At 42.7% G+C, this 19,250-nt stretch overlaps 1 protein-coding gene across 1 annotated transcript in view; it reads left to right on the top strand.

The window, feature by feature from the left end:
• slc8a4b (solute carrier family 8 member 4b) overlaps nt 1–19,250 on the top strand; it is a 115,627-nt gene that overhangs the window by 1,479 nt on the left and 94,898 nt on the right. Inside the window, exon 2 of the mRNA XM_077229578.1 lies at nt 680–885. The gene's annotated coding sequence lies outside the window, so the exon portion shown is untranslated. The remainder of the gene's footprint in view (nt 1–679; nt 886–19,250) is intronic.

Genomic DNA, 19,250 nt, shown 5'->3' with positions numbered 1-19,250 from the left:
CATTCAAATCCTGCTCTTCTGCATGTGCTTACCTTGATTATACTTATTTCTTTCACATCATACATTTCAGTTAATATGGGACAATTGTGGCACTTTTATATTTTAAGTTTTTTTATTGTTGTTTTTACAGTGTTTGCTTTTGATAGGCCTAGCTATAGGTCAGTCTCACAATTTTGTATTCAGTGCTTTCAGATTATTTTTAACTGTAAAAACAAATAAAAAAATATATAGGCTACATTTATAAATTAAAGATGTCCTTTAAGTTCTCAGAAACACTGGACCGACTATCGGCTTGCCACTAGTGTAACAACGGTGGTGGCCCAGCTGAGGTAAACCGATGGTGGCGTGCCACCTAAAAATCGCTGGTAGACCAACCGCATTTTCAGACTGCTCGGCTTGCCGACGGTGTGGCCCCGGAGGTCCAACCGTGTCAAGCCGCTGACTTTGTGCCGCCCAAAAAATGCTGGCGGACCGCTAGGTCATTGTTATCTGGGATAGCCTACAATAATAATGACTGTACTTAAATGTATAAGTCTTCAAAAAATACAAAGTGGATGAGCATCGTAAAGCGCGCGTGGTGACTCGTTCATTAAGGTTAGGCTACACAACTTGTTTGAGGCGCGCCTGCAGTGTTCTACCAGGGCTATTAAGGTGATTAAGTTGTTTATTTGTTTTACAGTGTGGTCAGCGTGATAACCGCACATTACCAGTCTCCTCATACCGAGAAGCTAGTCTGGCTGGTAACCTTCTCGATTTGGACGCGCTGGGGAAATAGATCCCTGACATGAGCGACTAACACAATCGACAAACAACAACACACATTGGCGGATAAACCGCACTGATCTGATCCCTGAGTGACCACCTGTTTCCTGCACAGACCAACCGGTAAGCGCTTAACTTTACTGAGGGACAATACAAGAGAATACTGTTTGTATACGTCTCCAAAATGTTTATCAGATGTCTCTTCATGTGAATATTGTCGTTATATGAATAAAAGTGCTTTAGATATGAGACAGCTGCAGGGGTCTTGGAAATCTTTTAGTCAGAGTTCTCATGCTTTATAATCCAATCTCTTTATAATGTATTTTAACTGCTGAAGGGGGTTGAATGATTGTTAAAAAGAGCACATAATCACAAACAAACGAGGTACTTTGAGGATCCAAATCCACTTTCATCTCTTTGTGCACACTCGTCCTTTTCTTCTTCCCATCCTTTCATTCAGACTCTATCTCAGTAACCCATTGCCCTCATCTCTCGCTCAGATTATTTTCCTGTAATCCAACGCAGAACTGAATTCGCATTTGAACCTGCGTTACGCAATCGGTGACACTTGGTGAGGATGTAGTTATAGGCGCGCGCAATCTGCGTGTTTCGTGTGGAGCAAATCCCTCTTAAATGACAGATTATAGAGAAATGGAAAATTGTGATGTGTTGGTTATACATTTTAAAAATAGATTTATTTTTGTTATTGATCTGATATGTTTCTTTTCTCTAATTGTTATGAGAGGTTAATTGCTTCGTATTGTCATTCCTAAAATGTCTAGTTCAGGAATTATTAGTCACAGAAAATTTTCCAGTTATGCTAGATATTTTGTCCATAATAATAACAATAATTTGACCAACACACCCAAACAAGCAGGGAGCGACATACTTTTTTAATGAGCAATTATACTGCCAGATGTCTTTCTCACCCTTGTTTGGTTTGAAGGAACTACATCAGTCCGAGAAGATCTATGATGTCAGAGCTGTGACGTTACAGGCAGCAGACTGGGGAAAATATAATACTGTTTAATGATTTTAAAAAAACCTCAGAAAAATACCCAAGCACTGGTAAAACATCTTTGTTTGTGCTATTTATTGTTTTATTTTCTTTCAATCGGTTGTTTGGAAGTATGTGTAATTCAGTCCTTTCGAAAGTGTCTTCATGATGCTATTATCCATGATAAAGTTAAGTGTGGTTTTGCTGCATGAGCTGATATATAGAGTGAATGCTTCTATATGACTTTCTTCATATACAGTGTTTCTTCAGATGAACACATAACGCAAGTGGATAGATCCCTCAAAGTTGACGCTTCAAAAACTATGCAAACAAACGGTAATCCATATGAGCCCAGTAATCAATATCTTCTGAAGAGAAAAAATAAAACTTTTTTTTAATTTTAAAACTGTCTCTTCCGGCCAGCTGTCAGCATGCTGTGTGTTTATTCAAAAATATTATTGACTTGACGACTCGATTGGATGAGAACTGAATTGAGCTGGATGATGACATCATTGTTTTTCTCCAGAGCTGCTTTATAGATGAAATTAACTAATAATTGATGATTTTTACAATGGAACTGAATCAACACCGAATTGACTTCAGATGAACAGTGACACTTTTTTCTTTTTAGAGCTGTTGTGCAGCCAAAATTAACTGTTTGCATCGTTGAATCATTTTCCTGTTACCACTGTAAAGCTGCTTTGAAACAATCTGTATTATATAAAGTGCTATAAAAATAAAGGTGACTTTACTTGTGAAACTTGCATGGGAAGTGACAGTCCTCTCTGCTTCCAAATCACTTCCTCACAAGTTTCTGAAATTGCTGATATCACGCTTCACAATGTGTTGACATTAATGTCAAGCGAACGCATGTATGACATTTGTTTTGAAGCAGTGGTTTATAGTTTTAAAAGTTTAAAATCACACATACCTATTGATTCATCAACTGGGGTCGTATGGATTACTGTTGTGTTCGTTTTGCATGGTTTTTGAAGTGTCGGCTTGGAGGGGCCTATCCACTTGCATTATGGAATCACAGAGATTAATTATTTTTCTAAAAATCTCAGTTTGTTTTCATCTGAACTCAGAAAGTCATATACAGTACATCTGGCATGACGCCAGGGTGAGTAAATGAGAGAATTTTCCCTTTAAGAAAGGAGATAACTTCCTGTCGATTTTCGAATTCTGATCAATATTGAAGTCTTATTGAACCACACCAGTGTAAGTAACACCAATCACATTTAAGTGCACTAAAATGACAGCTGACTCTGCAGCTATATACTGTAAGGCAGTGTTGAACACCATTGTCTTAGAATCTTTTTCCTTCAGACACTTGCTCAGACAACTCATCTACTGACGCAAAGTCAAGTGAATCGAACTCAAAAGAGAATGTCTCCGGTTACTCAATGTAACCTTGGTTTCCTGAGATGAGGGAAATAACTTAGAAACATCGCTGAAGCTGCTGTGTTACATTGCTCAGAGTATCTTATGAGCTCCACTCTACCTTCAGTCGACAGATTCAGAGGCAATGGCATTCAGTGTCACCTGACCTGCTTTTTTCACACATTTGAATGTCATTGGCCAGTGTACTTAAACTGGCGTGATTCAAGGTTTCAGTATTTCGAGAGAAAGGAGTTTCCCCATAGCGTCAGCTTTCTGCGACAATGTCTCATTCCCTCATCTCAGGGAACTCAATTTTATGTTGAGTAACCATAGATGTTTCAGTAGGAAATATTTTAATACAAGAAATCTTTCCAGTGAGCTTGGGTTGCTTGTAGTGGGTTGAAATATGTTTTCCAAATGAAAGAAGGCTAAAAGTTTCTCAAGCTACTCTGCTATTTATTTGAGACTAGGCAAGCTTTTTCTGGTCCAGGTCACATTTTTTATTAATATGGATCGTAAGTGTGCCAGGAAATATGTCTTATTTGACCTGCGGGATTGGTGGTTGGAGTGAGCGAGGGGAAGAGGTAATTAAAATAGATGGGTTGAGGAAATTGAGATTGGCTAAGAGAGGCTAACGTTATGGAATCACTTGTCAAAACCAGCACTGTCATTAGTCAAACCTATTCGTGCGATAAGCGAGGCACCAGCAGGTTATTGTGTGGTGACATCCATAGTGTTGTTGAATGTTTTGTGTTTATAATAGAAACAGGAAGCACTCAGGTTTACTTATGGTTGTGATAAAATCATAAAATGCCAGGATTCTTACTTTTTTTGGTCAGGTGCTATTATAGGCCTATCTTAAAATTCTATCCAGTATAGTTCGAAATCAGTCTAACCAGGCAAAGTGGAAAACAGAGATGAAATATGCATGCATAATCCATATCTGAGAGCATTTAAGCTGGTTTTATGACACAGACCCTTCCAGAGGTATTTGTTTGTGGTGTAGATCAAACCTAATTCTCCACCAAATCCCTTATTTAATTACTAGTGAACGTTTAATTGCTTTTTCTATTTAAGCCCTACAATCCAAAGGTTAAATGAGCATTTGCTGAAGATGTGTCAGTTTCATGAATGGAATTAGTTGTGGAGCTAAAATCCAATGTTTGTGCTTGAAAATGTCAATCTCAAAACCCTTTTCTAAATATCACAGTATATACTAACAAAAGAGTGGTAAGATCATTAATAACTTGTGCAGAATCCATTGCCAGGGCAAGAATCTTTACTTCCTCTGTGGATTATTATTTGACATGGTTCAAACTATTATTAATCATAGATCCTGAGGAGAGACATCACCTGACACCTGACATATTCTGGAATGTACTGACTGGTGTCAAACATGCAGAATCAGTATCTGAATCATTTCAACTAAGTTTTTGATTGTTACAGTTTAGTTTGCATTTTATATTTTATTTACAGTATTCATAGTTAAAGGGATAGTTCACAAAAAAATGAAAAATTACTCACCCTCATGGTGGTGATTGCAACTTCCTGAGCAAAAGATTTATTTCAGTTCAGTTTTTTAAAAAGACGTTTTTAACAATGTCAGACACAATTCAGTTTTAGCAATATATCTTGAAAACCATAGGTTTTTATTAGTATATATTTTAATATAGTTTTACCTTTGATGCCATGCTGGCATGGTGTTCAACCGCAAAAGAAACTTATCCTCTTTTATTCCAAACCTGTATGATTTTCTTTCTTCTGTTGAACTCAAAAGAAGATGCAAATTATTTGAAAAATACAGTGAAAGCCAGTGGGGTCCAATTTTGTATTGCTTATCCACTCATAAGAACATCTGTAAATGGTATGCAATGTAAACCATAAGAAGTATTGATTCTCGATTTAGTAGGGAGGTTAAGTGACTTTTGACTTCAAGTCATGATGCAAAGGTCCCCTTTGGAATGGAAGTACCTTAGGGCCATAGAAATAAATTTATCCTAAGACACAAGTGAGATCACATTTTGTATCTTATACACACACATTTTTTTAAAATGGCCGCCGACCATACTTGAGAGGCCCATATCTTTGCTTCTGTTATAGCTATAATGACAAATTTGGTATCAATGTGTAAATTTTTGTGGTCAAGGAGTCCAATAAAATAGGTTCCAAGACTAAAAAACAATAATGTTGTCCTTACCATGACAATCAATTGAAGGTGAAGTATGCAATTTTTTATTAAAAAACGCATGCCAAACACACAGTCCATTCACAACTTAATCATTTCTTCGTTTAGGTCTGCTTCGCATGCGCCCTTTACAGCACTGGCTGAAGACGCGAGTCCCGCGTCTAGCATGGGCATCCGGTCGTTTACGTCTCAAGGTAACTCAGAACTGTGTCACAGCTCTGGAGCCCTGGAAGGCGGTCGACTGGTATCAGACAGGTGTAAACCTGGGAGTAATCTCGAAACTGAAAGTGGTTTCGACAGACGCCTCCAATTCGGGCTGGGGCGCCCTCTACGAGGGCAGACCGACTTCTGGCCTGTGGTCAACCCAAGAAAAGAGCTTGCACATAAACTGTCTAGAGATTAAGGCGGTGGAGAACGCCCTGCGGTTCTTCGTTCCCCTTCTAAAGAGCCACCATGTCCTTGTCCGCACGGACAACATGTCGGTGGTCTCCTACAGAAATCTCCAGGGCGGTCTGAGATCACGGAACCTTCACGCACTGACAGAACGCCTCCTTGTATGGGTTCAGCGCAACCTACTCTCGCTGAGAGCGGCGCATGTGCCAGGCCATCTGAATGTGGGTCCAGACAGGCTGTCCAGGGACAACGTTCCCCCAGGGGAATGGTCCCTCCACCCTCAGACATTTCAGCTGTTGTGGGACACCTTTGGCTCAGTGGAAGTCGACCTCTTTGCGTCTCAAGACAACGGTCAGTGTCCAATATGCTTCACAAAGAACCATCACTGGCCCAGCCGCCCTTTCTATGCTTTCCCTCCGATCACGCTGTTACCACAGGTAATCAAGAGAAACAGGGAGAACGGTTCCTCTGTGCTTCTAGTAGCTCCGTTCTGGCTGAACCAAGTTTGGTTTCCGGAGCTGATGCAGCTTCAGAGCTTGGCTCCGTGGCCTGTCCCGTTGAGGAGAGATCTCCTCTCACAGGCCGGGGGTACGATTTGGCACCCACGACCCGAGCTGTGGGCTCTGCATGTGTGGGCCATCAACGGGTACCCGTCAGTCTCCCCGACGGAGTGTTAAACACGATTACGCAAGCTAGAGCGCCCTCTACGAGACGGCTTTATGCTTCCAAGTAGTCAGTGTTCTCAGGTTGGTGCTCAGCTCGCAATCTAGATCCACAAGATTGTGGGGTGTCGGAGGTTCTCTCCTTCCTACAGGAGCTCTTGGATAAGGGTAGATCCCCATCCACGCTCAAGGTATATGTGGCGGCTATTGCTGCGTTTGTCAAACATTCGCATGGCCAGTCACTGGGTAGGAACGACCTTGTAGTCCGCTTCCTCAGGGGAGCTAGAATGATGAACCCTCCTCGTCCCCCCTCGGTTCCCATCTGGGACCTTTCCTTGGTCCTGGAGGCCATGAAGGGTGCCCCTTTCGGACCTCTACAGTCTGTGGACCTTAAGTATCTCTCATTGAAAACCGCCTTTCTGGTGGCTATCGCCTCAGTCAAGCGGGTGGGTGACTTACACGTTTTAAATTAATACAAATTATAAGGATAATTTTTGGCTTTAGTATTCTCGAGAAAAGAGTTTTTTTTTCCATAGTCAACTAGCTAACAGCTGTCACAGCTCCTGGTGCAGATGGGATGTGTTGTTGCAGGAACTGATTTGCTATAGGCTACTCCTGACTGGTCGAAATCTCATGCTACTTAGGACAAATGTAATGTACAGAAGTAGCTGCACTGCTTAAATACAAAATTAAAGTTTTTGAACGAAAAGATAAGTAAAGTCACTCTGATGACAATTTGTATGTGAAATGTGCACATTTAACCCCAGTTGTCATGGTATGGGGAAAATTATTATTTTTTTTAAACTTGAAACCAATTTTATTGGATTCCTTGACCACAAAAATGTACACTTTGACACCAAATTTGTCATTATAGCGATAACAGAAGCAAAGATATGGGCTCTAGAGTATTTTCGGCCCATTGGCGGCCATTTTTGAAAAAACATGTTTATTTCTGATACAAAGTGTGATCTCACTTGAAGTCACTAAATTTATTTGTATGACCCTAAGGTACTTCCATACCAAAGACGACCTTTGCATCATGACTTGAAGTCAAAGGCCTATTTTTTGGGCTTAACCTCCCTACTAATTGCACCAAAGTTAGATGGCTGCTACATGACAGAATGAACAGTGCTCAGCTTTTTCCTACCAACCAATGCGATTTCATTTGTATCCATCTTTAGAATCAGTAACATCACATCTCGCCTGTGGGATGTCTTTTCCACATAGACTCGCACAGGTCAGACTATTGTTATGTGTGCTTGATTAAAACTATAATTTATTTTTTATTAATAATTATAATAATAATTTCAGTTGTTTATTTTCACTTTAGGCTTTCGTTTTATTTGTGCTATTTCAGTAAAATTGATTGTGTAATATCAATAAATAAATAGTTTTTGTATATGATAATAGAAATTGATGGTTCGTGTCTTTAGATTATTGATGTTTGTGTCAAAATAATTGTTGGAAGAGTAGGACAGAGGAGGTGATGGATGAAGGAGGGGTGAATGCAAAAGTGAGAGATGATCTCTGATTATCTGATGAGGGGATACAGTCTCTCACATGTCAGCTGATAAAAAAAGTGATCTGCAACATCTGCCTGAAGAGGGAGAGAACGTGAGAGAAGCATAGAAGAGGGGGAATGAGAGGTGTGAAGAAGAAATCTATGTATGAGGAGGATTTACTAAATATAATTATTATAAAATCTGATTATGAATTATTGAATAGCTTTCCATTGTATGACAGTCAATGTTTGTGGATAACATACAAATTAAAGAGTAGCACAACAAACTGAATCCTATACCTATTGTCCTCACAGTTTCTTTTTATTTTAAATAAATCAAATGTAATTCACATCCCAGTTACACCTAAATTAATATAAATGTGACTTCACATTTTCCTGATAAGTAAACATTACATAAAAAAACAAATAAAAATTTTGCATTTTTACATTAACAATGTTATTAATTTTCTGTTTATTAAAACCAAGTATAAATCTCATCAAGTTGTTGTTGTTTTTAAGCATTTTAACATTTATTTTAACATTTATTCCAAAACAATAACTGTATAATGAATCCTCTGGAGGCAAGTTGAAGTGAGAACCCAAGTAACACTTTAACAAAACGTGATCAAACATAAAACAAAGACATAACGCAGCATAAAACTCAAAACAAGAACATCGACAGGGCTACCAACAATAGTTACATGAAACAATCAAGACCTCGGCCCAGTCCCAATTTGTATACTATCCGTCCTAAATTTGTTTGGGTCACATGACGTCACTGTAGCTTTGCGCCGCCATCTTGACGACCGACGGTATCAGTAATGCCTGCAATTTGTTGTGCAGTTGGCTGCAACAACAGCCGAAAGAGGAACCCCAAACTGGTATTTTATTCTATACCAAAAGAAAAGTATAGAAGAAATGTCTCATATTGTATCATGTCTCATCTTTCTGTGTGCACACACCTGACCTGAAGCGTGCAGCATAGACCCCTGTACAGTGCGCGAGTAATAAATTGAGCTCTGTTTCGTGTCTGAATGGACAAATACACACAACATTATGTTTAAATGTCCGTTTTGGAGAGTATTCACATAAAATATGTCTGTTTAAGACATAACCGAGTTTTCATCCAGTCTCTTTGGTACAGAGAGAGAGAGAGAGAGAGAGATGAGGAAAACAAACAAGCATACAAATGGAAATTATTGCAGCCGGAAAAAGTATCGAGCTCATTTTTTTTTTTATTGTGCGATTAACTGATTTATTGACTATCGCGGCATGCCTTATCTGACAGCTAGCCGTGAGCCGTGGCTAACCCACTTAGGTAGCTAACAACTCGCTACCTAGTCAGAGCAAACTACCACCAAAATCATACATTAGATTTTTTTTTTATAATACCTACATTTCCCATGATTAAATATAACTCCTTGGTGGCCAGGTGCCGCACTTTTACGTTTGTTACCCATCCAGCAACAGCATATTGATACGCGTCTGTACTCTTGAAAACCTTCAACAAGCGATGCCCACTGTATAGGGAGGGGTTACATACAAGATAAATATATATCATGGAAGGCAAATTTGGGCAAGTCTGAGCCAGATATTTAAGGACAAAAGAAAACTGGGGGTAACAAATAAGGAGCATAAAATTTAAATGTTATCCATGTATCTCTGTCTTTCTCTCTCATTCAAATGGGCAGTTTGGGCAGCCAACCATACCGGGTGAGATCGGTCGTCAATATGGCGGCGTTCTATTTCTAGTGACGTAGGTGGCATCTATGAATAGTATTCGAAAATAGAATTAGTACGTCCCAAATCGTAGTATGTTGAAATGGGTGTTCCAAAGATACCCGGATGGTCGACTATTTCCGGTCAGAATCCGAAGTGCAGATTGATGCACAATCTAACGGCTAATATTGCCCACAACCCATCGCGCGTTGGACGAGGATTCGGTTAGAACTACAAACACAAGTGTTAAAAAACTACAGACATGGAGGACACGCGAGTCCGGCGATTATGTAGAGAGGTTTAGATAAAGGGGTTTGAGTGATTAATTATCAGTATTTAACCTGACCAAAATGTATTTATTCAACGTTGTCTACATTATATTGCATCTGCAGCAGCATTATGAACTTTTGTAAAGATATGTTTAGCCATTACCTTTTAAATGCATCATTATATTCAAATTGCAAACACATGAGGAGAGTCTCCACATGAAAGACCCACGACTTGCAGATGAACGTGCTCTCTGAAACGATAGGAAATCAAATTAGATTGAATGGAGGATATTGACTGTGACAAGATGATTGACAGGGCAGTTTACAGTGACAGGATGTACGCAACAGATGACGAGATAGTATGTCCCAAAGCTTGCCTACTCTTTTGCTACACACTCAAAAGTATGTATTTTTTCTTCACAAAAAGCATATATACTTTTAGATCATAGTATAAGTAGGTGAATTGGGACTGGGCCCAAGACACAGGGCAAACATGAGGGCTTTAATACTCAAGACTAACGACAAGACAAGGGACACCTGTGAACAATGAAACAACGAACCAATGACAACATGACACATCAGACAAGGGAACACATGGCAGGATCACATGACTTGAACTAGGGATCACATGACACATGAAAAACTTAATGAGAGCAGTAGTGGGGAAAGACTGGGGAGCAAATAAACGGTCATTAATGTATATTTACAGGGCGCTAATGAGGTCAACAATAGATTATGGATGTTATGTATATGGAGCAACAGCTAAAACGCATTTATTGAAGTTGGATAGAGTTACTAACAAAGCTGTGTGGATTTGTGCTGGTGTAATGAGATCAACACCAATTAAAGCAATACAGGTTGAGCTAGGAGAAATGCCCTCAGACCTGAGAAGAGATAAATGAATGCTTATATATTGGAGTCGATTATGTGGATGTGGATATGAATATCATGCAAAGAGCATTATTCAGGAATGTTGGGAGTATAGTTCTTTTAAAGGCAATGGCTTTGGCTGGGTAACAAAAACAAAATAAGAGGAATATAAATTAAGTAATATCTGGTTTAAATCCCCTACACCTATTAGTAATATCCCTATTTGGTTATTTCCAAAAACTGAGATAGACTTAAATATATTGGAACTAAAAAACGAATTGGAAGAGAGTGGGAAAGGACATCTGGCAAGTCAATATATAAGGAGAAGATATTACAGTTACTTAGATATGTATACAGACGGATCTAAAGATGAAGAGGACAAGGTAGGAATAGGAATATATCTATACCAACAATGAATGTAAGTATTGGGAAAAGATTACCTGATCAGGCTTCAGTATGTACAGCAGAGATGATGGCGATTATTGTAGGACTGCAGTGGGTTGAGGAAGTAAAACCAGACAGAGTGATATGTTGTGTTGATTCTGTAGCAGCCCTTTATAGTATTCAAAACATGAAATCTGATAGAGAAGATTTAATGCTCGAAATTCAACATAGTTTATTTAGATTACAGAGACTACGGATAGATGTGAGATTCTGCTGGGTACCTGCCCACGTAGGTATTAAAGGGAATGAGGAAGCAGATAAAATAGCCAAAAAATCAACCAGGACGAACGATGTCATAAATATACCCATTGGAAAAGGAGAAGCTAAGGCGATAATCAAAAAAGAAATAATGAAGAAATGGCAGGACAGGTCGGATATGGATAAAGTGGAAGGAAATATTACAGTTTGCAAAATCTAATAATGCTCAGGGTGTGAATAGAAGTAACAGAAGAGAGGAGAGCATTTTAACCAGGCTGAGATTTGACAATACAGGGTTAAATAAAAAATCGTTTTTAATGGGCAAAAGTCAAACAGATGAATGTTTGGAATGTAGATCCAAGGAAGATGTAGAACATGTATTAATACATTGTAAGAATTATAGGGATGAGAGGATGAGGCTAAACCAAAAGATAAGTAAGGCAGGAAGGAAGTGGAACCTTAGTGGTATATTAGGCACAACAGGAGATGGGGTAAAGGATACACAGGATGCAGTTCCCTTTCAAGGGAACTTCGAGCTGCGTCAAACGCTGCGGGAACGCCCCTGCGTTGTGCGTCATGAAGCACGTATGGAATCAGCCCAATGGAGAGATGAAACGTCATAGGCGGGTGACGTCATCGACCAGGAAACTATAAAGCACCCCAAAAACACAAGCGCATTAGCTTCTGTGCTTTCAGTCGCGCTACATGTGAATCTGTCCCTGTGTGATATTGTCTGTCTTACATACCCTGCACCACACAAACAATTTATCCCTATATATATATATATTGAGAGATTATGGCGGACGAACAGCAGTTTAGAAAGTGTGTTCCTCCCTGCTCGCGTTATTTAACGAGCGGGGATACACATGATCTTTGTGTTGTTTGTTTGGGAGTTCAGCATGCCCAGTTTGCTCTCGAGGGAGCAGACTGTGAGCATTGCGAGCGTTTGCCGTTAAGGACGCTCCGCTCCCGCCGGTCGCTCTTTGAGGAGAGCGGTTCGGTGCGCGCTCCCCGCGGTTCGGGTCCCGCTTCTGCCGAGGCAGAGCGGCGGCGCTTATCGTGGGGATCGCAGATGGATCTCACAGCGGGGTTTGAGACGGGCTCTGCCTTATCTCTCCCTTCACCTGTGAGATCCAGTGCCTCAGTCCCGGGTTCGGAAGCACGCGCTGCGGTTTCTTCCGCTCGGGCTGAGGCACCAATGCTATCCAGTTCTGAGGAACTTGATGTTGTTAGTGTTGAGGGAGATGTGGAGGATTCGCCACCCCACACTCCTGAGAGTGATGAGCTTATGGAGGTGTTAACAAGAGCTGTTGAAAAACTTAATATTGAATGGCCAGTGACTAGACAGGAGTCTGTTTCTAAATCAAAGTTGGATGAGAGATTTTTGCCGTCACGTGTGCAGCCTCCACGCCGGTGCCTGCCGTTTTTCCATGATCTCCACACCGAGGTGTCGAAATCATGGAGAAAACCGGTGTCATATAGAGTGTTTAGTCCCCAGACTTCAACATACGCTAATATTATGGGAGCCAAGGCTCATGGTTATGGTGCGTTGCCTCGTGTGGAAGAGACGCTTGCGAGCCATCTCTCCCCCGAAGCAGCATCATCTTTTAAGGCACCGGCATTACCCACCAAGCCTTTAAGAAACACTTCGGCTTTGGTGGGTAAAGCATATTCGGCAGCAGGTCAGGCTGCGTCATGTCTGCATACTATGTCAATCTTGCAGGCATACCAGGCTGATCTGCTAAGGGACATGAGTGAGAGTGAGGAGGTCAGTACTGACGTAGTTCGCGAACTGCGTCAGGCTGCTGATTTATCCCTGCGTGCCACCAGAGAATCGGCCAAATTAATGGGTCGTTCTATGGCAGCTCTGGTGGCCGCAGAAAGACATTTGTGGTTAAATCAGACTAATATTAAAGAGAGAGAAAAAGCTTTTCTTTTAGATGCTCCTCTTTCTCCCATGGGGTTGTTTGGTGATGCTGTGAATTCAGTTATCGATAAATTCCAAGAAGAAAAGAAACAAACTGCAGCTTTTAAAAAGTTTCTTCCCCTTAAAGTTCATGTCCCTGGGGCTGCTGGGCGGGAGCAGCCCCGGCCGTCTTCGAGCTCATCACATAGAGCGCAGCAGAGGCAGAGTGTCGCGTCTCGTGCTCCCCCTGCTGGACAGTGGGCTCAGCCGCGACACTCTCAGCCGAAGCCTTCTCCCAGTAGAACTGATCTGAGGACAGTTATATTGGCTAAGAAGGCTTCGGCTAAGAAGAAGTCCTGACGCCAAGCCGTTCAGGATGCTGAGGGTGGTCCCCACCGAGGCGGAAAGGTGTTCACCTCTTTTTACGGTGCCCATTCCTCCTCGGTGCCCTCAGGGGCTCGTTCTGCCAACCCCGCCTTTATGCCGGGGCACAGACGATCCCAGTGAGCGCTTTCCCGAGGGACGCTCGCTCCCTCTGAGGAGGGTCTCAGAGCGGTCAGACCAGTTGTTCCCTGCCGGTGCGCCGTTACAGGGCGCTGCGTCTGCTGCTCAAGTTACACCAGAGGCCAGTCTCGAGAGGCTGGTACCCTTAGTAGAATTTCTGGCAGAGTGGAAAAGCCTTCCAAAAATATCTCATTGGGTCCTGCAGACAGTAGAAAAGGGTTATGCTATCCAGTTCAGGTGTCGTCCACCAAAATTCAGAGGGGTTCTGCACACAGTGGTGGGCCCCGAGCAGGCTCTGGTATTGGAACAAGAGGTGAAAACGCTCCTTCAAAAAGAGGCTATAGAACGGGTTCCTCCTCCCAGTTTGGAGTCAGGTTATTACAGCCGATATTTCATCGTTCCAAAGAAGGATGGGGGGTTGCGTCCAATTTTAGACCTGCGCATATTGAATCGCTCGGTAGGGAAGCTAAAATTCAAGATGCTCACTATCAAGCAGATCGTGTCTCAAATCAGGTCCGAGGACTGGTTTGTCACGATAGATCTGAAGGACGCATACTTCCATGTGTCCATCCTTCCACAACACAGGAAGTTCCTGAGGTTCGCCTTCGGGGGCGAGGCGTACCAGTACAGGGTTCTTCCGTTTGGCCTAGCTTTATCTCCCCGCACTTTCACGAAATGCATGGATGCAGCACTAGTGCCTCTGAGGCTTCAGGGCATTCGTATTCTCAATTACATCGACGATTGGTTGATTTTAGCTCAGACCGAGCAGATGGCGGTTCGGCATCGAGATGTCGTCCTCGCTCATATCAGAAAGTTGGGGTTGAGGCTGAACGCAAAGAAAAGTGTATTATCTCCTTCCCAGAAGACCACTTTTCTGGGTGTCGTTTGGGATTCGGTATCGATGCGGGCGCGACTCTCTCCGACCCGCATCGCTTCGATTCTCTCAGCTGTGAAACAAGTGAAGCTAGGCCAGCTACTCACTGTCAAGCAGTTTCAGAGACTGTTGGGTCTGATGGCAGCAGCGTCCAACGTTATACCTTGCGGCCTGTTGTACATGAGACCGCTACAGTGGTGGCTCAGGACCAAGGGATTCTCCCCGAGGGGAAATCCGCTCCGCACGTTCAAAGTCACGCGGCGCTGCCTTCGTGCTCTGGTCATGTGGAGAGAAACTTGGTTCCTATCCAAAGGTCCTGTGCTGGGGGCTCTTTGTCGTCGCATAACGCTAACGACGGATGCTTCCCTCACAGGGTGGGGGGCGGTCATGAGTGGTCGCCCAGCCCAAGGTCTGTGGCAGGATCATCATCTTTCGTGGCACATAAATTGTCTAGAGATGTTGGCTGTGTTTCAGGCTCTGAAACACTTCCTAACAGACCTGAGAGGCCATCATGTGTTAGTTCAATCAGACAACACGTCGGTGGTCTCTTATATAAATCATCAGGGGGGCCTGCGGTCTCGCCGGCTTTACAAGTTGGCCCGTCAGATCCTCCTGTGGTCCCAAGGGAAGCTACTATCTCTGAGAGCAATGTATCTCCCTGGGTATTTGAATGTGGTAGCAGACTCCCTGTCGAGGCAGGGGCCGAGGCCAGGGGAATGGAGACTCCACCCCGAGGTGGTGGAGCTCCTTTGGTTGAGTTTCGGTCGCGCCGAGGTGGACCTATTCGCTTCCAAGGAGACCACTCATTGTCATCGGTGGTTCTCCATCACTCTTCCAGCCCCCCTGGGGTTGGATGCTATGGTGCAGCCGTGGCCGAGGTCACGTCTGTACGCCTTTCCCCCGATTGCTCTGTTACCAGGAGTTCTGGAGAGGGTCCGCCGGGACGGGGTCAGTCTACTACTAGTAGCCCCGTTCTGGCCGGCCCGAGTATGGTTTGCGGACCTGATTTCTCTCCTGGACGGTTCTCCTTTGGAGCTCCCGGTCAGGAGGGATCTACTCTCCCAGGCGGGGGGCACGATACTTCACCCCCGCCCAGAATTGTGGAAACTGTGGGCTTGGCCTCTGAGGGGGCCCAGCTCATAGACTCCGGTCTCTCAACCGAGGTTGTTGAGACCATTCTTAACTCCAGAGCTCCATCCACGAGGAAGCTTTATGCCTTGAAGTGGAAACTTTTCACTTCTTGGTGTGGAGAACACCTGCAGGACCCAGTTAACTGCCCAGTGGGTGCAGTGCTGGAATTCCTGCAGGAGCGCTTCTCCACAGGGTTATCCCCCTCCACACTAAAGGTGTATGTGGCGGCACTAGCTGCTTACCACGTCCCTTTCAGTGGAGTTTCTCTTGGGAGACACCCGCTTATAACTCGTTTCCTCCGTGGCACTTTGAGGCTGAGGCCAGCAGTTCGTACGAGGGTGCCGACTTGGGATCTGGCCATTGTATTAGAAGGTCTTTCCCTAGCTCCTTTTGAACCTATCGAAGAAGTTCCCGAGAAGTTTCTCACTTTTAAGACTATCTTTTTGCTTGCTATCTCTTCACTAAAAAGAATCGGAGATTTGCAGGCTCTGTCGGTTTCACCCTCGTGCCTGGAATTTGCACCTGGCATGGTTAAAGCTTTTCTGCATCCTAGACCAGGTTACGTTCCTAAGGTTCCTACTAATATTGTTAGACCTACGGTTCTGCAGGCTTTCTGTCCTCCTCCATTTATGTCATCGGACCAGGAGAAACTTAATTCACTCTGCCCTGTTAGGGCATTAGACGCTTATGTCCACAGAGCTGCCCTGTGGAGGAAATCAGAACAACTTTTTGTATGTTTCGGGCCACCCAGGAAAGGGTGTCCGGCGTCTAAACAGAGAATGAGCAAGTGGGTGGTTGAGGCTATCTCACTTGCTTATGAGTCGGCTGGCCAGCCTTCACCTTTGGTTGTCCGAGCTCACTCTACCAGGAGTATGGCTGCTTCTAAAGCTCTTTTGTCGGGGGTTTCCCTGAGTGATGTTTGTGATGCGGCTGGATGGTCTTCACCGCATACTTTTATTAAGTTCTATGACCTAGACTTAAGCTCTACCCCTGGGGCACAGGTGCTCTCGTCCTCTGTGCGCTAGTCTCACATGACGGTCATTTGGTCCTATGGCGACGTGGGTATTCGCGTTCCCGCAGCGTTTGACGCAGCTCGAAGTTCCCTTGAAAGGGAACGTCTCGGTTACGTATGTAACCCTAGTTCCCTGATAGGGAACGAGACGCTGCGTCGCTCCGCCATACTCCCGGCACTCCCGTTAGCGCTTCCTTCAAGCCTATCAGAAGCTAATGCGCTTGTGTTTTTGGGGTGCTTTATAGTTTCCTGGTCGATGACGTCACCCGCCTATGACGTTTCATCTCTCCATTGGGCTGATTCCATACGTGCTTCATGACGCACAACGCAGGGGCGTTCCCGCAGCGTTTGACGCAGCGTCTCGTTCCCTATCAGGGAACTAGGGTTACATACGTAACCGAGACGTTATACCATATCTGAAAACATAGGAATATATAAGAGGATCTAGTGTTTTTCTTTTTTTCTTCTTTTTTTGTGATATAAAAACATAGTTCATGCTACATACTCCGATACAGTAGGTGGCGGTATGCACCTTCAAAAGTAATGGCTGCAATATGCCATAAAACGGAAAAGAAGAAGAAGACATACATGAAACAGGAACAAGGAACAAAACCAAAAACATGACAAAAACTATTGTCAGCAATATTTTAAATCTACAGTATTTAACTTTTTTTTGTGTTCAAAATGTACAAAATGTATGTAATAAGCGTGGACATCATGCGTCATCACTACGACACACACCTTACGGCATTGATCCTGCCTTTTGTTCACACAGGTACTGATCCCAGCAAAGTTACTAGGTCACAAATGTGTTTGCGTTCGCACATGAGGCACTCTAACAATTCTATGGCAATTTTCTGGTATCAATGCTCTGTGTGAAAGGGGCTTTGGTTAACTTGCAGCGTCAGAATAAAGATGCTAAAGGGCACTTTTGGTGTCTGTATAGTGACGTGCAAAAGTCTTGGATATGTGGCACTTATCAGATGCCTAGGGAGTGGGAACGGGTTGAAAAAGTGGTTTCTTCTCTTTTTCCAAGTACCGTAGTGTTATGCTGTGTTTTGCGAAAGTTGGAGGTTCTGATAGCGATGGCATCACACAACATAATCATAACCAACCAAACTGGCTAGTGAATTCATTGTTTTATCCACCACAGTTGTCTTTCACTGACATTTAATTTCACATACATAGTTAATTTCAAACCCTGATTCCATTACATATAACATGTCAAGCCAAGTGACTGCAAACAAATGGTTTCTAGAGTTTTTTCTGAGAACTTTTTTATTGGATTAGCCATCTTTGCAATGACTTTTAACCAGCTAGTGTCAAGGTGAGATTAAGTGAATGAGACATCAAATTTTATATGACCATGATTCACCAATATTAGACAACCTGAACATTTTGTTTTGTCCTAGTACAATACATCTACATATGTGTTTGTTCTCTGTTTATTTAAAATAAATGACGCTTCTTCATATGATCTTTTCAATGAACATTTCAGATAATCTTTTTGGTTTCTTTTTCCATGTAGTTCATATACTCATCTTAAAGTATTTCTACTTTGCCAGATGCTGTCTTTCATACCTCCAGATGTTTTCTTGCATCCTTTTATTCATCTTAATGAAATATGATGTTCACAGACCTTTGCCACTGTGAGCCCAGATGTTAAAAGACAGAAACAATATTGGATTATAATGCTCTGAGTGAGATGCAGAGATTAAGTGTTAGAAATATCAAACAAGAGGAAGCAGAGATATGTTTATCAAAGGGAGGCGTGGAGGAGACGACAATGTGAAGTCAGGTGATGTTATGGGTTTAGCACTTGTAGCCTTTGTCCACTTGAGGACATTTTTGTTTGACACTAGCAAGCTGTGACTCTCAGCATGGAACTCAGCATGTAGGCAATCATTTGGGGCTGCAAGGATGTAAATTGCTCATGGTTAGATGCCACTTTGAAAACCTTGTGTGTATGTGTGTGAGTGAAGTATACCCTCCTACTGTCTGCTAATGTCATGCTGTCTGTTTGGCTGACGACGCTCAGCATGGCACAGTTCTGCTCTGCCTCAGTGCTGCGGGAACCGTCCAACAGTGATGGCAGTTTTCAGAGCTTTTACTCACAGAATGCGAAGTCCTCTGAGAGCTCTGAGGGGTTTTAAGGAGCAGAGATGAACTTGCTTCTGTGGAGTTTTAAAAGTTGATCTAAAGTGACAGAGTTTTGAAGCTGAGGCTGACATCTCTTTCTCTGCTGGATTCTGAATGAGCTCATGAGTATTTTTAGATTTCGATTGTAGATTTGCTGTTTACTTTTTTGGAAGTAATCTAAGCAATATGTTTCTGCATATATTAGCATATATTTAATTAGAGAGTGTAATTATGGTCCATTTATAATGGTACACTGTACCTACTTAGCACACATACTTTATCTAACATCTGATAATTTTGA

The sequence above is a fragment of the Siphateles boraxobius genome, unplaced genomic scaffold, assembly GCF_051911475.1.
Source record: "Siphateles boraxobius isolate OS27281-9 unplaced genomic scaffold, OSU_SipBor_1 130, whole genome shotgun sequence".
In the NCBI taxonomy this organism is placed as follows: Eukaryota; Metazoa; Chordata; class Actinopteri; order Cypriniformes; family Leuciscidae; genus Siphateles; species Siphateles boraxobius.
Note: the sequence above shows the minus strand (reverse complement) of the source record. Positions and strands in the feature narration are given on the sequence as shown.